Source organism: Lactuca sativa, chromosome 2 (genome assembly GCF_002870075.4).
Source record: "Lactuca sativa cultivar Salinas chromosome 2, Lsat_Salinas_v11, whole genome shotgun sequence".
Lineage (NCBI taxonomy): Eukaryota > Viridiplantae > Streptophyta > Magnoliopsida > Asterales > Asteraceae > Lactuca > Lactuca sativa.
This window is the reverse complement of record NC_056624.2, coordinates 225146897-225166855: the sequence shown is the minus strand read 5'-3', so window position 1 is coordinate 225166855 and position 19959 is coordinate 225146897. Positions and strand designations below refer to the sequence as shown.

General features: G+C 29.0%; 2 long non-coding RNA genes across 7 annotated transcripts; both read left to right on the top strand.

Annotated features, from left to right (window-relative positions):
• Positions 1–248: 248 nt before the first annotated feature.
• LOC111892115 (uncharacterized) lies at positions 249–5941 on the top strand. 4 transcript variants are annotated; one of them, XR_006188610.2, is made up of 5 exons: positions 249–786; positions 868–1090; positions 1186–1526; positions 1613–1708; positions 4234–5941. It is a non-coding gene; the product is annotated as an uncharacterized LOC111892115 (long non-coding RNA). The 4 variants fall into 4 exon arrangements; XR_006188608.2 differs by having other exon boundaries at positions 1186–1708; positions 4234–4306; positions 4634–5941; XR_006188606.2 differs by lacking the exon at positions 4234–5941 and having other exon boundaries at positions 868–894; positions 983–1090; positions 1186–3928.
• Positions 5942–6295: 354 nt separating this feature from the next.
• On the top strand, positions 6296–8616 carry LOC111892123 (uncharacterized). Of its 3 annotated transcripts, none has more exons than XR_008230475.1 (4): positions 6296–6881; positions 7002–7055; positions 7170–7762; positions 8012–8616. It is a non-coding gene; the product is annotated as an uncharacterized LOC111892123 (long non-coding RNA). The 3 variants fall into 3 exon arrangements; XR_002850437.3 differs by having other exon boundaries at positions 6303–6881; positions 7170–7535; positions 7709–8616; XR_008230474.1 differs by having other exon boundaries at positions 6319–6881; positions 7170–8616.
• Positions 8617–19959: the final 11343 nt, after the last annotated feature.

The window sequence follows — 19959 nt, the reverse complement described above, 5'->3', positions numbered from 1 at the left end:
ATTAAATTTTAAGAATAATGAAAGAAAAATGAAAAATAAATACCCCAAGGGTATTATAGTCATTTCAATTTTCGGAGGGACCATTTTCACATACAAACCACTCCAAAAGGACCACGAATCAAAAAAAGTCACTGTTTGGACTTGTTTCCTGAAAAAATGCAAACCACAGGGACTATTTTTGCAGTTTTGTCAAACATATATCTTTTTCTGCAGCTGCACCCCCACTGAGAACACAACACCGCCGTCGGAGTCACCAGACCTTCGTCGGAATCACCGGACAGTCGTCAGTATTAACATAATGGTGTCATAATCACTGAATGTTGTCTCTCTGCTTTCTCCAGATCTGGTTGTTCACAACCTCCCTCTGCCTCTACTCCTTCCACCATCAGAAACCATGTCAATCTATTTATTTTCTCCAACGAAGAGGTTTCTCAATCTAGTTTACACTACAATCACATGCTTAGGAATTTAGGGTTAGGGATTATTGATTAGGGGATACCAAATCACCGACCATTTGAACCTCGATTTCTTCATTTCAAAGGCATAGATGGGTTCAATTAATGAAATGACGACAATTGAGATAGAAAATCAACAACCAGAGGAAGAGGAGTAGTGAAGCGGAAGTCTATGTTCATGAATGTGAGGTGTTGCACTTACGAGGAATAAGCCATAACATAAGATATGAATTTGTTGATTTAGAATGGTGTTGAACCTCAAACAGATAGCGACTTAGCAGACCTTGATGCTATCTCTGCTCTGAAGGAGTATGATGCACTTGAAGTCAATGTAATCTCTTAATACTTACTACATTTATATAAACACATCAAGTTTAGCTCTAATTCAGAATTTGGTTTCTTTCTCTACTAGTTTACTGATAGTCATGCTTCAAAGCAGGTAATTTCTTTTGAATCTTTATGCTCTTTTCGGACATTTTTCCCTTACTGTTATCGTTTTTACTTTTTTGAACAACTGGAACTAGTAGTATCAGATGCTCATATGGATGCATTCCATCAGCAACTACAATGTGAATAGAAACAAGCTATTATTGAAAAAGAGCAAGGCCTACATTTATATATATTGATGTCACCATGTAAGTTTTTCATCTGATAATGACAACTTATAACTGTGAATTATTGAGTCTCGTTTTCTATGATGTGAATCAATGATCACAAACTTATACTACAGGGAGTTAGATGAAGACCATGAAGATGCTAAAGAGATTGTTCCTACCTCTCCAATAGGAAAAACTAGTGTACATTTGGACTCATTTGATGTAACACATACGCATTTATGGGGAAATCCTTTAGAATTGGTGACACCCTTTGGGCAACGAAAAGACAAGTTTGTAGTACACTCAAATTTTAACACTGTACCCACACTTTGTGAAATTACAATGGAAAATGGAGAAGATGGTTCTGAAGATGATGGGATCAAAAGAGTACAACCTATTAAAAGTTGTTACTTGAAGTTCATTCTTCCTAGCCTGCCCTAGATGAAGATACATGTATGATAGGATAGGAGACAAGGTATTGTAGCATTCTTATAAATCTGATTGCATTTGGTCACCATGGTTATTTTTACATCACTAACTTTCATGTTTTTGGAAGTTTAGTTTAATTACCTTGAAGATAGAATCATGAAATATTCAAAATCCATTGTTGCATCTTAACTTTATAAGGAACCTGTCGATCCATTGGTTGCTTCCCAGGTAAGTACTATCTCTATTTTATTAGAATTATTGTTTTCTTTTTTTATCATCTTTGAATAGCTTCTACAACCTAATTTACATCTCTTGATTTCTATCTAAAAAGTATATTTGCGAAACTCCCTGGGGCTATAATAATTTGATCCAATGTTTGAATTAGAGTTATTCGACCTTTTGAATTGATTTTTACTGTAATATAGATTTGACTAAACTACTTTAATCGTCCATGCGGTTATGAAAAAAAATACGGATTTGGTTCTAATCCTTAATTTGTAACTTTTTCAGTAATCTTGACAATTCTCTTAACATTATATAATAATCAATGGAGGTACCTTGCTACCTTTTTCATTTACCCATATTAATTAAAAAAATTCTTCTACAATAATCATCCGATTTTTTTAGCCAATTTCTTTTATGACTAAACTTTTCAGTTTTACCTATTTAACCTTTTATCTATAAACTATTTGTTAAATTGACCCTTTTTTACATAAAAGTGTTGCTTATAAATTAAAATCGTTAATTTTTCAATGTAAATTTGATAGTTTTTTTGTAATTTTACGATGCATGCATGTTAGCTACTACTCTTGGAAGATATCGGTCAAATCTGAGAGTGTACATAGGATGTATGAAATCTGGACCTGTTCTCTCCCAAAAGTAATTCATTTTCATTCTTTTTTTTTTTTTATTATTAAAATACCAAAATACCTTCATTATATATTTTAAAATTTTAAATACACACATTTAATTACTATAAAAAAGCTTAAATATTATACAACCTTTATTTATATTAATCACATATCATTTATGTGATTAAATCATAAAACCACCACCACCACCCGCCACAACCACTCGTTACCACCACCCTACCTATCAACCACTAAAACCACCACCACCATCCGCCACCATCACCCATCCCCACCATCCACCACCACCACCACCCGTCACCACCAACCACTACTCGCCAACATCATCACCATCATCACCACTAAAATCACCACCTACAACTATCATAACTAAAACCACCAACCACCACCACCCACCATCATCATCCACCACCACCTGCCATCACCCACCCGTCAACACCATAACCACCCACCACCACATCATCACCATGACCCCCATCACCTACCACCCATGACCACCCTACGCTAACTCCATTACTACTACCACCCACCACCATGCATCTCCACCGCACAACCACCACCAACTACCTACAACCACCAATAGTATATGTGATTAAATGTATATAATGACATAAATCATGTGTGATTATATGTATTTAATCATATAAATTACACGTGATTAAATACATACAATCACATGTGATTATATATATCTAATCACATATGATTTATATAAAGAATATTAGTTTTCATGTTTTCCATTCAATAATCTTTCTCATGTATTAAATCATATATGATTATATGTATATAATAACATATGATTAATATGAACAAAGATTTGTTTTGCGTTTTTTTATTCAATTGTTGTTCTCTTGTATATAATCATATATGATTATATGTATCTAATTATATCTGATTTATATAGACAAAATTCTTTTTTCCCCATATAAATCATATGTTATTAGATACATATAATCACATATGACTATATGTATTTAATCACATATGATTAAAGATGGCAAAGAACGATTATTGAATTTAGAGAATGCGATAATGAATCTTGTCTATGTGATTCAGTAGCTGTTCTCATGTATTTAAATACATATAATTACATAAATCATACATGATTATATGTATTTAATCACATATGATTTATATGTTCAAATAACAACTTTTGAATCTAGAACACAAAAACAAATCTTGAGCACATAAATCATATGTGGTTATATATATATAATCACATGGGAATAAATACATGATAATACTAAATCAAAAACATAAAACAAATATTCTCTGTATAAATCATGTGATTAGATACGTATAATCACATATGGTTAAATACAATAACCAAAATTGAGTCGAGAAAGCAAAAATAAAAATTGTCCACATAAATCATATGTGAGTAGATACATATAATCACATGTGATTATATGTATTTAATCACATATGATTTATTTGGACAATATTCACTTTTACCTTTTTAAATTCAATGGTTGATCTTATGTATTTAATCATATGTGATTATATGTATCTAATCACTTATGATTTATGTGGAAAAAATTTGTTTTCATGTTCTTAATAGTTGTTCTCGTGTATACAGTCACACACACACACACACACACACACACACACACATATATATATATATATATATATATATATATATATATATATATATAATCATATATGATTTATATAGGCGTGTCTAGTTTTGTTAAAAATAAATCATATGTGATTAAATACATAGAATCACATGTGATTAAATACATATAATAACATGTAATTAAATACATATAATCACATGTGATTATATGTATATATCATGTATGATTTATGTGATTAAATAATCACACATGATATATGTCATTATATGCATTTAATCAAATATAGTGTTGGTGGTTGTAGGTACTTGGTGGTGGTCGTGCGATGGTGCATGGTGGGTGGTGGTAGGGGTGGAGTTAGGGTAGGATGGCGATGGGTATGATTTATATGGAAAAAATTTGTTTTCATGTTCTTAATTTAATAGTTGTTCTCGTGTATACAATCACATTTGATTATATATATCTAATCACATATGATTTATATAGGCGAGTCTGGTTTTGGTCTAAATAAGTCATATGTGATTAGATACATATAATTACATATGATTAGATACATATAATCACATGTGATTAAATACATATAATCACATGTGATTATATGTATCTAATCATGTATGGTTTATGTGATTAAATAATCACACATGATTTATGCCATTATATGCATTTAATCACATATAGTGCTGGTGATTGTTGGTACTTGGCAGTGGTCGTGCGGTGGAAATGCATGGTGGGTGGTAGTATTAGTGCAGTTAAGGTAGGGTGGTGATGGGTGGTGGTGATGGATGGTGAGTGATACTTAGTTTGTGTGGTGGTTTTAGGTGGTTATATGCGGTGGGTGGGTGGTGGTGAAGGGTGGTAGGGGTGACAGGTGGTTACAGTAAGTGGTGGGTGGGTGGTTATGGTGAATGGGTGATGGCAAGTGGGAGTGGGTGGTAGTGGTTGGTGGTTTTAGTGGTGATGGTGGTAGGTGGTGGATTTAGTGGTAATGGTTATAGGTGGTGATGATTTTGGTGGGTGGTGGCAGATGATGGTGATTGATAGTGGTGGCGGGTGGTGGTGGCAGTTTTGGTGGGTGATGGTGGTGATGGGCGGTGGAGGTTGGTGGTGGTGCTGGGTGAAGGTTGATGGTGGATGTGGTGAGGTGGTGTTGGCAGGTAGTGATTATAGGTGGCGGAGACACGTGGTGGTGATATTGGTGATTGGTAGTGGGGGTGGTGGTGGTGGGTGATGGATGAGGTGGTGGTGATGAGTGGTGGAGGTGGGTCATGATGGGTGGGTGGTGGTGGTGTCGGGTGGTAGTGGTGGTTTTGGTGGGTGATAGGTGGGTTGGTGGTGGTGGTTGGTGGTGGCGTGGGTGGTGATGATGGTGGGTGGGTGGTGGTTGTGGGTATTGATGATAGGTAGTGGAAACGGGTGGTGGTTGGTGGTAGTGAGTAGTGGTGATTGGTGGTGGGGCTGATAGCGGTAGTGGTGGTGGATTATGGGTGTGGTGGTAATGATGGGTGGTGGAGGCGAGTCGTGGTGATGGGTGGTGGAGGCGAGTCATGGTGATGGGTGGTGGTTATGGGTGATGGTTGGTGGTGGTGACTGGTAGTGGTGATACCGGTGGGTGGTAGGTGGGGTGGTGGTGGCAAGTGGTGATGATCGGTGGTGGAGACGAGTGGTGGTGAGCAGTAGTGATTGGTGGTGGGGGTGGTAGTGGTCGGTGATGGGCAAGGTGGTAGTGATGGATGGTGGAGGCGGGTCGTGGTGATGGGTGGGTGGAGATGGATGGCGGTGATGGTGGTGGTAATGGGCTGTAGGTTATAGAGATGGGTGGTTGGTAGTTGTGGTAGGTAGTGGGTAGTGGTGAGTGGTAGGTGGTCGTTAAAGGGTGGTGATGGTTGTGGGTGGTTAGTGGTGTTGGTTTGGTGGTGAGTAGTTTTTGTTAGTGGGTTTTTTAATTATTTGTACCTATTTTTTGATTTATATGAACATTATTTTATAAATTTAAATAAAAAATGTATGGTCCATATTTGTTCCCATATGTTTACACAATAAGAAATGTGTTCGATTGAACGCTCCCATATATATATATATATATATATATATATATATATATATATATATATATATATATATATATATATATATATATATATATATATATATATATATATATACCATATTTTGCTGAATTTTAAGAGGTATAACCTTTAATGAATCTTGGACAATGAATTTATACATTATAGAAAAACAGATCTTATCTTGTGGTCAATAGATGAATCGGTCAAAGTTGAACATAATGCACAAACATTTTATGCTCCGGTCAATTCTTATCTAGTATCTAATATTTTGAAAAAGTCAAAACTCAGATTTTGAATTTTAAACCATGAATCAGCCAAAATTGAATCGGTATTTTAGCGGATTAGAACGATTAATAGGAGATGCACTCTATATGACATCTCCTCTCTCAGTTCGGTCAACATGGTGTTGCTCTCCCATAACCGATCCCGATGGGAAAACCCATGAACCACCGATGTATCGTCTCTGAAAGAATGCCACCGTGTAACCATACATTCGTCGTCGTTGAATCATTCTGAATCATTAAAGACTTCATCTTTGTGATTGATTTCAGTTACCGATATATTCAAGCATTCACATTTGATTCACAATACATCAAGAGCACCATCACTTCTTCTTATTTTCTTCTTTCTTGGTCCGATGAAGGTTGTGGTGTTGGTTCTTGATGGCATTGAGGTGTTCATCGGTTGGAAAGGGGTGGTTCAGGAAGGTGGTCTCGGTGGTTTAAAGTGGTTGTAACAGGTTGATATTTTTAGTGGTGGAGGATGGTGGTTAGCAGTGATTAAGGTGTGCATCTCTAAACCACTGTTAATGCACCCCCCACCACCGCTACCACAACCACTAAGCATCGTCGTCACCAAATCAACATCACCCACTCTAGCCCACTAGGTAGTTTTCAAAACCGTTGATTTCCCTACCGCCTTCTTTCTCTGCATAATCACAATCACCGTTAATGGAAACCCTTAATTATTTTTTCAATGTTTTTGGGTTGCTTTGATTTGTTGACAGGTTCAGTATTCTAGGAAGCCCATGATCGTTTTTGCTATTGTTCCCCCTCCCCTGGTAGGTCTTGACTGCTTTGATTTTTGGTCTTCACCTTTAAGGTGAATCGAATATTGTTGAAATTGGGTTCAAACTAACAAGATAATTTTCATGATTATTTTTTCTCTCATCTAGGTAATGGAATCCCTATCTCTCGCTTTTTAATAGATCCAGTTGAAATTCTCAAAATTGTGTCTCAGCTTTGAAGAAGTTCAAAGAGAAGGCACCATTGATTTATTCTTCATTTATGTAAGTTTTCCATCCCTTTAACTAACTTCAAAGATTTTGAACACAAACATCAGTTTCCATCGTTTTTAGTTACCTATAGATATGTGGGTTGTCATAATCTGATGAAAATAGGTATTTTTGATTCAATATAGATGTTCTTCATATATATATTCTATATTGCACATTAATGGGGTTTTAATTATTTTTCATTAGTGTTTATTTAATATTATTCAGGATATTTGAAAATCTTTTGAGTACATGAATGAATTTGAGGTTGGTTTTGGTTTTGATTTCTATTGTTTAATAATACATGTTTTGATGTTCGATGTTTTATTTGATCTTTTTGCAGGGTTTATTTGTTGCTTACTTGATTTTTTGTGTTGATTTATTTTATGTTAATTAGTTGCTTCTCAGTTGAACATAACAAAAAAAAATTATATTTTCAGGTAAAAAGTTTATCTTTATTGACCATATTAAAATAGTCTTCGTGTAATCCACATGTAAGTTTTTCTTTTATATTCTTTGCATTCTTTGTGTTTTGGATTATGCTTCTATTTGTTAAAGTTATGTTAATAACACTCTTGGCTCAATCCTTGTTTTTTCTCAAAGTTTTGCTATTATATAAGCAAGAAATAGAAAATCTCACCCTTTTATGTGCATGGGTATTGTCTTTTATCTTAATGATCAATATTCGAGATGGAATTGATTGCTAATTTTTCTTGCTATTTGGTGTTGTTATTTTGATGAAGTCTCAGTTTGTTCCTGATTGCTAATTGGTGTTGCTATTTTGTCGTTTAATCCAATTGTGCAAGTTTTGGGCTCTACTTACCCCACTTAGGCATACTGGCCCAAACTTTTTACGTTTTGGTGCAAAATTTGAAATTGAGGGCATTCCGGTATTTCTCTGGTTACCATCAAATGTGATAGTTTTGTGTAGGCCTGCAAAATTATCATAACTCTGGTAGGCAGGAGAAATATAGGAGTTGGTGTGGTTAGATGTTGTTTTAGTGCATTCAACTTCTAATAATTACCTTCATATATTTCTTTAGTACAAAAATTTGAGTTTTCTTGCGATATCTCAAGGATCTGTATATTCTTGCAAGATCAAAAGTAGTGGTACCAAAATGTTTGCAATATAGCAATCTGGGACAAAGCTCCAACACAAAGGTGTATCAAGTATGATCTGATATGCATATGTGTGTATAGGATTTGATTTGTATGTATGTACACGTGTCATCTGATATGTGTGTGTGTGATTCCTATAAAAGTTCCAATTTTAAGCTTTTATAAACTGTTATATTCACTTTTTTGTTGATTCGATATTAGAAAGGAATAAAAAAACATATTTGTACCATCTGTTTCTGGTTATGTTTGTTCATTTCTTATGGTTCCTCTGGTTTGTTTTATTTCCGTTCTCAGATTTGTTTTTGTTGTATCAACAATCTTAGGGTAACATGTGAGTTTGATGTGTTGGAATGGCCATGTATAGTTCATTAAAGAAAAGAAAGTTGCAATATGTATAATCATTGCCTTTGTAGATTTAGCCCTTGTAATGGAGATTATTGTCTTCTGATGGAGTTGATGAAAGTGGACAAAATTGTCTTTGACTTGATATTTGTTGTTTTCTTACTTCTTGGGTCAGATGGTTATATGTTGGTGTAGTGATGTAATTATACTCATTTTCTCTTGCAGCTGAAGTTAATGTTTTCTTATGGGATTTGCTAGAAATAGGGGTAGAGTCTCATTGATTAACTTAAAGCAAAATTACTCCTTGGGGTTGTTTAAATGGAGGTGTTCTCCTGTAGTCTTGTTATCAAGAAAATTGCTTGTATTCTTACCTCAAAGTGGTGGGGAAAAAATTATAATTTCATCTCTACTCACAATCTCCAAAAATATACCATTCGTTATCCACATAAAAAAAAATTATATTTTTACAATTATTAAAAATTTTTAAATAACATTGCTAAATGTATTCAACCTTTCATAATAGTGAAGTCATCAAATAGATGAATTTATAAATTTATTTGTTAATTTAGTTTGGTAGTTAGAAGAAATATTTGATTGTGATTTAAATATATTTAATAGTTTTATGGAAATCGTATATTTGTAGTGTTATAACTAATCTTTTTATCACTTTACAAGAATGATTGTTACCAATAAATATTAATAGTTTCTACAACGATGAAAAAAAGTCTTTTATTTAAAATTTTATTGATCAATAAAAAGTGTATATCATAAACTTGTTTGATTACTATTCAAGAGTTTTCGGCATTGCAATATGTTTTCGTATTGTGGAACATAATACTTTTTTGATTTTTGTTTGTTTGAGACGATCCGAATGTAACAAAGTTCTCATTTGGATGATTGATCTTAACTTAAGTATGAATACAATAAAAATGAATATGTCATTTGTTTTTAATGTTTTATTTATATTTTATCTAACTACTTTTATATTACATATCTTAGAGAGACAAAATATTGGCTATCATCCCATAGTGTTTGGGGTCATTATTTCTAAACATGAATTTGGTCAGACGTGTATTCTTTTTGAATTATTTGCGAATTGATGAAGTCTGACAAATAATTCAACGACAATGAAGTCTATACATCAAATGTGGTGAATAAAGAAGTGATTTATGATTAATAATGCATAATCAATCACATGTTCATATATATTTGTAAAAATCTTAACTTTTCATTTTTAATTCTTATTGATTTTGCTTCTGCTAGCATTACTCTTATTGATAATTGTTTAAATGTAGTAAACTATTTGCGTAATAAAACTAATCGACTCTAGAAAAAAAAAATTTAAAAATTATTCGCACCCATGGCTTAGTGCGGGTAAACGGCTAGTGTGTGTGTGTGTGTATATATATATATATATACACACACACACACACACTAGCCGTCTACCCGCGCAATGCGACGGGCGGCAATAACTTTGTTTCAACAATTAGTTTCATTTCAGTGAATAGTTTTTAAACGAAAGTTAAAAACTTCAATAAATAGATTTCTTGCGACGATTTGTTTCATTGCGGAAATATGTAAAATTCCATAAATAACACAATGAAATAGACGATGATTGTGAATTGTTGGGTTAAAAATAAAAATTTATTATTATCTTTCGTCAAAAATAAAGGTATCATTTTTAGTTTCAAAGTATTTTGTACAAGTTGCATTATTATTTTATGTTAAAAATAAAATTATATTATTCGTTTGGGTAAAAAGCATGTAGGTAGTTTCTTATTAAAAATCAAAATATGTCCACATTTTCGAGGTTTTTTTTTTATTTTTTTTTTTATTTTTTTTTTAAATAAATAATAGAGCAAATTACACATCTAGTCCTTTTACATGATTTTTTATATTATACACATTTTTCTATTTTTTTTGTGGTATACATATTAAATTATAATATGAAGTCTTTCTATTTAATAATTTATTGGGTATTAATCAATATGATATTATTAAAATAGTTAGTTTCCAATCAATTTAAATTAGACATGATTGATTTTTATTGTCAAGAGTTATTAATCGTTTAGTTTGTTTTTATTTAAGACTTACTTTCTTGTTTTGTCAAATATTTTCAAATATAAAAATAATAATAAAAAACATGTAAAATGTATAATTTTGTTTCTGCTAGCATTACTCTTATTGATAATTGTTTAAATGTAGTAAACTATTTGCGCAATAAAACTAATCGACTCTAGAAAAAAAAAATTAAAAATTATTCGCACCCATGGCTTAGTGCGGGTAAACGGCTAGTGTGTGTGTGTGTGTGTGTGTGTGTGTGTGTATATATATATATATATATATATATATATATATATATATATATATATATATATATACTAGCCGTCTACCCGCGCAATGCGACGGGCGACAATAACTTTGTTTCAACAATTAGTTTCATTTCGGTGAATAGTTTTTAAACGAAAGTTAAAAACTTCAATAAATAGATTTCTTGCGACGATTTGTTTCATTGTGGAAACATGTAAAATTCCATAAATAACACAATGAAATAGACGATGATTGTGAATTGTTGGGTTAAAAATTAAAATTTATTATTATCTTTCGTCAAAAATAAAGGTACGATTTTTAGTTTTAAAGTATTTTGTACAAGTTGCATTATTATTTTATGTTAAAAATAAAATTATATTATTGTTCTGGGTAAAAAGCATGTAGGTAGTTTCTTATTAAAAATCAAAATACGTTCATATTTTCGAGTTTTTTTTATTTTTTATTTTTTATTTTTTATTTTTTTTTATTTTTTTATAAATAAAAGGGCAAATTACACATCTAGTCCTTTTACATGATTTTTTTATATTATCCACATTTTTCTATTTTTTTTTGTGGTATACATATTAAATTATAATATGAAGTCTTTCTATTTAATAATTTATTGGGTATTAATCAATATGGTATTATTAAAATAGTTAGTTTTCGATCAATTTAAATTAGACATGATTGATTTTTATTGTCAATAATTATTAATCATTTAGTTTGTTTTTATTTAAGACTTACTTTCTTGTTTTGTCAAATATTTTCAAATATAAAAATAATAATAAAAAAACATGTAAAATGCATAATTTTATTTTCTTCATATTGAAATTATTTTTGATAATTCTTATTTTCAGATTTGATATAAATGATGTGTATATATGTATAATAATTATTATTACCACTTTATTTAAAAAGTAAAAGTTTAAATTTTCAAAAAAAAAACAATGAATAACTTTGTCGGTCATTTTCACTTTATATTAATAATCTATATTAATAACTAACTTGTATTTTTGTGTATTTTGTATAATAAAGATAAATATTATAATCAATAATATTTGACATATTTTAATTTATTATCCACGTATTAACCTCAATAATAAAAACGGAATTGTAACCTTCAATTTTAAATTTTGAATTGCCGTCTAGGATTTTTAATTTTCCACAATATATGGGACATGTTTTTTATTTGGTATAATAGATAAAGATTTAATAACTTTATTTTAGGCATAATATATTTTTAGTTTGAATCTTTGCTTATCTTTTCCACCTAAATAGGATTAAGTTATAAATTTAATATTATTTTATTGGTTGTTACTTGTACTATTAGCTAAATCGTTTGGACGTCTTAAAAAAATAATATTATTATATTGAAGATATTTTTAGAAACAATGAGATTTCCTTTATAATGTATTATAGAATTATATATATATATATATATATATATATATATATATATATATATATATATATATATATATATATATATCTTCACTATCTTATAAAAGAAATTCCATTATTTCTAAAAATAGATTGAATATAATAATATTATTTTTTTAAGACGTTCAAATCATTAAGCTAATAGTACAAGTAGTCATCAATAAAATAATATTAAATTTTAACATGTGTTTTGAATCCTTATATTTCTCAACAAATTCTATCTCCTTTCCTGAATTTCGGATAATTCAAAATTTGAAACCATCAGAAAATACATGTTGATTCAAATATCCCTCCTACAGATGGCTCTTTCTTAATAGGTTTTTATTTTAATCCTTGTAATTGATTTCATCATTTTTAACTTTTTGTATTTTTATCTTATAAATATATTGGGTGAAGGCTTTATTATATTAGGTTTGTTCCTAAAAAGGTTTTTACTATGTTTCTTTAATGTGTTGGCTTTGCAGGTTCAAAGAACTCAACCAAGAGGGCCAGTTAGAGCATTGTATTATCATTAATTTGTATATTTTTGCATCTTACTTTTGCAATAAAGAACGGTTAAACACAAGATTTGACATGATTAAGATAGTTTGTATATTTTTCATCTTGTTTAGTCTAAAAATGAAACATTTTTCATCATTGGTCCTTATACTATCAAGTTTCATCACATGGACTTCCTGATTGCGGTGATTATTGTCCTTATTATAAGGTTCTATATAGATTTTGTTCAATATTTTAAGGTTTCGAGAACCTAAATCAAAATGTTTTAATTTGTGACCAAACTTGGTTTAAAATCACAATGAACAAGTTGACACCTGAGTATTTTGGCCTTCTCAAAGGCCTATTTATCGACTTTTGAATCACAATACCTGATATTCTAAAGGTTTATTTTTATAAACTATTATTTATATATTTTAGCATTTTACTTAGTAGGACATTAAATTAATAAAGGAATTAAGGAAAACGAAAAAAATGACGATAAACAGTACAAGTGGTTTGGGTAAATGGAAGTAATAACCATTTAGGGTGTGTTTGGCAAAAAAGCTTATTGCTTATTAGTTTATTAGCTTATAAGTTAATAAGTAAGTGTAGGGTAACTTATGAAAAAATGACGTATTAGAGGTTCCCCACCGGAATAAGTTATTTTAATCCAAACACTTTTTTAACTTATAGTGATGTGGAACCTAATAAGTTGTTATAAAAAACCTTAGCCAAACACCCCTTTAATATGGTATGGTAATGCTCTTGAAAAATAGATGTCATTTAATATTCATTTCTCGCAGTGAACGCAAAATGGTTTTAACTCTAAAGAGATCAAATTATTCGCCGCCCGCTGTTTTGTGCGGGTAGACGGCTAGTGTATATATATATATATATATATTGGCTTATGGCTGCTGAAAATCCTGTTTTGATGAAGCCCACTTTGGAAAGTTAGTAGCCCATCAAGCCATATAGGGTTTTAAATAAAGATTAGGTTTAGTTTTAATGTGAGATGGTTTTTGTGGTTTAATATTATTAATAATTAAGTTATAATCCGTATAAATCGTGATGAGCGTGTTTAAAATTATTATAGATAAAAAAATGGGTAATTAGGAGAATATATCTCTGATTTCTAAAGAAATATTAAAATTTGAAGAGTTAATAGGAATTTTAAAAAATAGGTACCATAAATTTCGAAAATATTATTATGATAGGATTTTTTATTTTAAAACTTGAATTGAAGTTGATTTGTTATAAAAAGAAAATTAAAAATTAAAATAGGAAATTATAGAAATCATACCATACCAAAATATCATGTATCAAAGAGGCTAGCTAGAAAAAAAAAAACATGTGACACTTTTAGGTTTCGTTTGTTACTAGAGAATTTTTTAATCCTTGAATATTATACTGTTTATGTATTTGTTTTGATTGATCACCTTTGTAATTTGCAAATGCTTAGATAATATATTAAAGGGTTTTGATTAAGATACTACTATTTTTTATGTGTTTTAGGGAAAACCATTTTGCTTTCACAGCAGGGTTTATGCCAATTCATCTCAAACTAGTTTCTTTCATTATAAACTTGTAATACCCCATTATAATGCTCCAAATCATTATAATGCTTCAATTCCAAATGTGACAACGTACAAAAGTGCAAAAGTAGTATCCAAAGAATTTGCTATCAATGCATATCGAATGCAGCTGTCTTGTGGTCACCCATCTTCCATCGTCATATTCATTTGTTTCTTGCAAGTAGCTGACTAAACCCCTCCGCACATCCCACTTGCCTACTGGATCCCCATATACAACTTTCCATGCCTTCAGTACAAGGATTTACTCCGCATCCACTTGGCACCAGGGGGCAACCCTACATGTTTCCTTTAAGTATTCAAAACAAAACAAGATTATGATTTTATTCTATAAATTCAAATTCGTTATTCTAAAATAAAATTTATTAATGTCAAATACTGTAAATAAAATAAACAAGATTTCAGTTGTTACATGTCATTTAAATTATTTATTATAACAGTGCATACTTTGTCAAAAATCAATGAATTTCATATTACGTACATTCCTGAGTCCTGACAAAGTTATGATGATGAATTGATGATAGAAACAATAATTGAAATTTAATAGTTATCGTTACTACTTGTTGTTGGGAGCCAAACGGACCACAGGTAGGTGTTTCATTTAAGTATGTTTTGTTAGTTGTCTTTTATGTGAAAACAACTTAAGCATGCATGTTGATGTCTTGACGAATTACCCGAGTGTCATTTTAGTTATTTTTGGATTTGGATTTGGATTCATGAATATGCCTGCCCTATTTTCTTTGTTTTTTAGTAACAAGTGGATTTCAACGGTTTACTGAAAACAATATGCGTGACTTATTTTTCGAATAAACTTTTAATTATTGTGTGTATCGTTTTGTTACAAATTGAACTTTTTATAGGCCAAAAAAGGACTAAATACAACGTAAGGAGTCCCATATACTCAGAAATACGAGTATCTTATAAGGCAATAATTAATTTATGACAGTTAGAATTATATAATTTGTTGTTTCGAAAAATGAAAATTAGGTTTAGTGCCATAAACAAATCGAATGGTTCGCTAATCCGTTCATGAATCATTCAGTTGGAGGTCGTATATGTTCGTTAATTTAATAAATGAACGGACATAAAAAATTATTTTTTGTTTGTTTAGTTAAGTGAACAAACACGAACAATGACCTAATTCAATTAAGTTCATTCATTTATTTATGTTCATTTGTTATAATATATTATATAGTGTTATACAAATGATGAGAGTGAAAATGAAGTTCTTAAGAATAGTCAACGTTTTGCACTTATAGAATTGCTAAATGTTAGTACAATCAACATATTAGAATTGTTGATGTAATGTTGTATGATTCTTGATTTAGATGTTTATGTTCATTATGTTATTTATATTTGCTCTTTTATGATCGTTTATGTTTTTTTATCATACTAACATACAAAATGGAATGACCACAAACAAAGTAATCGGATAGACAAACGAACACACACAAGAAACTTCATTCATTTATCTGTTTGTATTTGTTTGTTTGTTCGATTAACTTAAATGAACGAAGATGAACACATGTTGATTAGATTCGTTTACATCCCAAATTAGGTTAATAGGTTCAATGCAAAGTGATGTACCGTTCATTAAATTCCTATTGATTCGAGCATTAAAACAAATTCATGATAAAAATGAGATAACATATTATGCAACAAAGTTTATATAGAAAATCATACCAAATACATTAAATTAACTATAAAAGGTAATATATATATATATATATATATATATATATATATATATATATATATATATATATATATATATATATATATAATTTTTTTTATCTAAGTTAAAATTCACCCGTTCTAATTGGAAGTAAATTTATGAGAACTCTTGTCGAAGCCATATATGCTCTAGACAAAATAATATGAAGAAATTATATATTGTTTAACGGATAAAACTAATTCTTTTTAAAAGGATAATGTTAATGACATAAAAAGGCTTAAGTTTGATAGATTTTACCCTTCGACAGATTTTTGGTTCGTTTATACCGCAAAATTGTCATTTTTTTGGTCGGTTTTGCCCTTGTTACCTGCAATAGCAGGTTTCCTAGTTACTATGAATTATTTTTTTTGCGAAAAAACCTTAAGTTTACAAATATTTTGCAAAAAACCTTTAAGATTATAAACATATAAAATATAAATATATATTCAAAATTTGATAAAACTAAATAGTTTTCTGATGAAACATATTTTTAGCTTTATGTACGATAAATTTTATATTTGTTCAATATAAAGTTTTTATATTTAAATTTGAAAAAAGTTACCTAGTTTTATCAAAATTTAAATATATTTATTAATTAATACTTAAACTTTTCAAAGCAACATTATAAAAATGTATGTTAGCTAATAATAATATGACATTAGTTAAATTCAATTAATTTTTTAAATGAAAAATAAAATATTTTATACGTTTAAAGGTTTGTATTTCAGAAATAATAAACTATCATATTTTTTATAAAAATAAATATATTTATATAATAAATTAGACAAATATATTTATATTTTATATGTTAAAAATGTTTATATTTATTTTTGATGTTTAAAATGTTTATGATATTTTTATAAAAAAATATGATAATATCATTATGTATTTAAACATTTAAAAAATATGATACATTAGTATTTCTGAAATACAAACCTTTTAAACATATAAAATATTTTTATTTACCTTTTAAAAAAATTAATTAAATGTACTTGATGCCATATTATTCGTATTAACTATTTTAGCATAATTAATTATTAACTAACAGATGTTTTTTAATTGTGTTTTAAAAAGTTGAAGTATTAATTAGGAAATATATTCAAATTTTGATAAAACTATGTAACTTTTTTAAAATTTAAATATAAAAAGTTCATATCAAACCAATATAAAAGTTACCGTATGTAAAGCTAAAAATACGTTTCAGTAGAAAGTTATTTAGTTTTATCAAATTTTGAATATATATTTATATTTTATATGTTAATAATCTTAAAGAGTTTTTTCGCAAAATATTTGTAAACTTAAGGGTTTTTTTGTAAAAAATAATTCGTAGTAACCTGGAAACCTGCTATTACAGGTAACAAGGGCAAAACCGACAAAAAAATGACAAGTTTGCGGTATAAACGAACCAAAATTTTACCAAAGAGTAAAACCGACATTTTCTGTCAAACTTAAAGTTTTTTTTTGATATTATCCCTTTTTTTAAACAGGAAAGGTATTATTAAAAAACCAACAGGGAACTAGAAAACAAAGTACATCCACTAACCAACAAGAAAAGAAAACAATAAACGAAGGACTAAATATAAGAAATAGAGCTCAAGAAAGGGGGAAAATGATCCTAACTACACAAGGAATTATGATATTAAAAAGCACCACATGTGTATTGAGTATGGATGTAACCAAATTAATATCTTTAAATCACCAGCACTCAAAACAGTTCAACACCAAAAATTAAAGGAAAATTGGTTGTAGTTCCTCATTCGGAAATATTCCTTTCTCGAACTAAATGCTTCCTACAAAGAATCTTCTCCAAACAATGTCCAACAGAAAATACGATTGCCTTTTCTTTTCGCAATGCAGAGATCATTCAACACCTTCATGTATTTGGTGGTCTTTTGATATATAACTTATTTTAATAATTATAGTTTCAGCAAGTTCCATCACAAGAAAAAAAAATTAATTATCTTGCACGAGATGTTGAAAATTAGACCCAAGACCATTCTGCCTACATCGGTCGGTGTCACAATTTGTTTGTTAGTCATGGCATCGTGCACGGCTCAAGCTTGTTTAAATTAAATAAATACCAACAGAAAATGCGAGTCAATTTGGTAATTGGATTCATTGAAAATATATATATATTTTTTCTAATTTCTAAATCATATAGAAAAATACCAATTTCATGATGACTAAGATTAACATTTAAATAACAGCGAAATTCTTGATCCCAGCCTTTTTGGGCCCATGAAAGATGACACAGAAAAATAAATATCAAAAAATCAAAATCAAAAAACAAAGCCAAATTGTTGATAAGATTTAGAAACGTCATGATGTATAAGTTATACTATATATGCACTTAATTTTCTATGATTTATAGAAAGTGACCAATACATTAAGAATTAAATGATGCTATTAAAAGAAGCAACCTTGGTCAGATGTCGATGAAACTTGGCAACACTCTAAACTTGTATTTTAGATAATAATAATAATAATAATAATAATAATAATAATAATAATAATAATAATAATAAACGTGTCCTTATTTTTCTGAATCCATCCTAAACATTAATGGAAAAATAATTTATCAGGGTAATTATATTTGTCGTTTTGTTTACATTTAGGTAATTTCTTTATTTTGTACACATTTGATCATTTAACTTATTATATGTGTACACATATTGTCATTGTCACCTGCTATAGCAGGTGACAATGATAATATGTGAACAAATTAACAAGTTAAATGGTTAATTATGTACAAAAAAAAGTTGTTTAAGTTTGAACAAAACGAAAAGTTAATTACTTTGATAAGTCCCCATTTTTAATAACGATTTTATTTTTTATATTTGTTTGTATTATTTTTTTAAATGTTATTTATAAAATATCCATAATTTCCTAAATATTAATTAAATATTGATCAATTTTAAACTTTACTTTTTAATTAATAAATATGTTTTTGTTTGGCGAAATATTTTATATAGCCTCTTATAATTTGTTTATTTTGTTTGTAAACATATGCAATATTTTAAAAGTAAATAGTATCTAACAATAAAATTAAATATGTAACAATAAGTATGGATGGTCTTTTAAAAAAAAATATATTACTTAACAAACAAAAAAAATCTATATAATGTAAATGTTTTAAAATTATTCCAACTTTTGAATACTTTTAAATTAGAAGTTTATAAATTTTTACTTTTTTTAATACAATGTTTTAAACTAGTATTTAACGAACATATTTTAAAATATTATAAAATATATTAAGTTGTCATACAAAATTTGTGAAACACTTTAAAAATGTTGTAAAATAAAGATTATTAATAAATGTATGAAAGTTATAAAACAAATTGTATGAAAATGTAAAAACAAACAAGTTAAAAACTTGTAAAAAATATTTAAAACATTTATAAAATATTTGGTTTAATAGCATTTGTATTAAAATTATATGAAAATATAAAAAAAAGTACTAAAAAAATTATAAACAGAGTTTAAACATTGTATTAAAAAAACATATATGAAATTAATATCATAAAAATATTGTAAGAAATTATAAAAAATCTTAAGAAAATTATAAAAAAAATTGTTCACATTTAAACAACTTTCTTTTTTAATTTGTACACATTTGACAATTTAACTTATTAAATGTGTTCACATATTATCATTATCACATGCTATATCTGGTGACAATGATAATATGTGAATACATTAA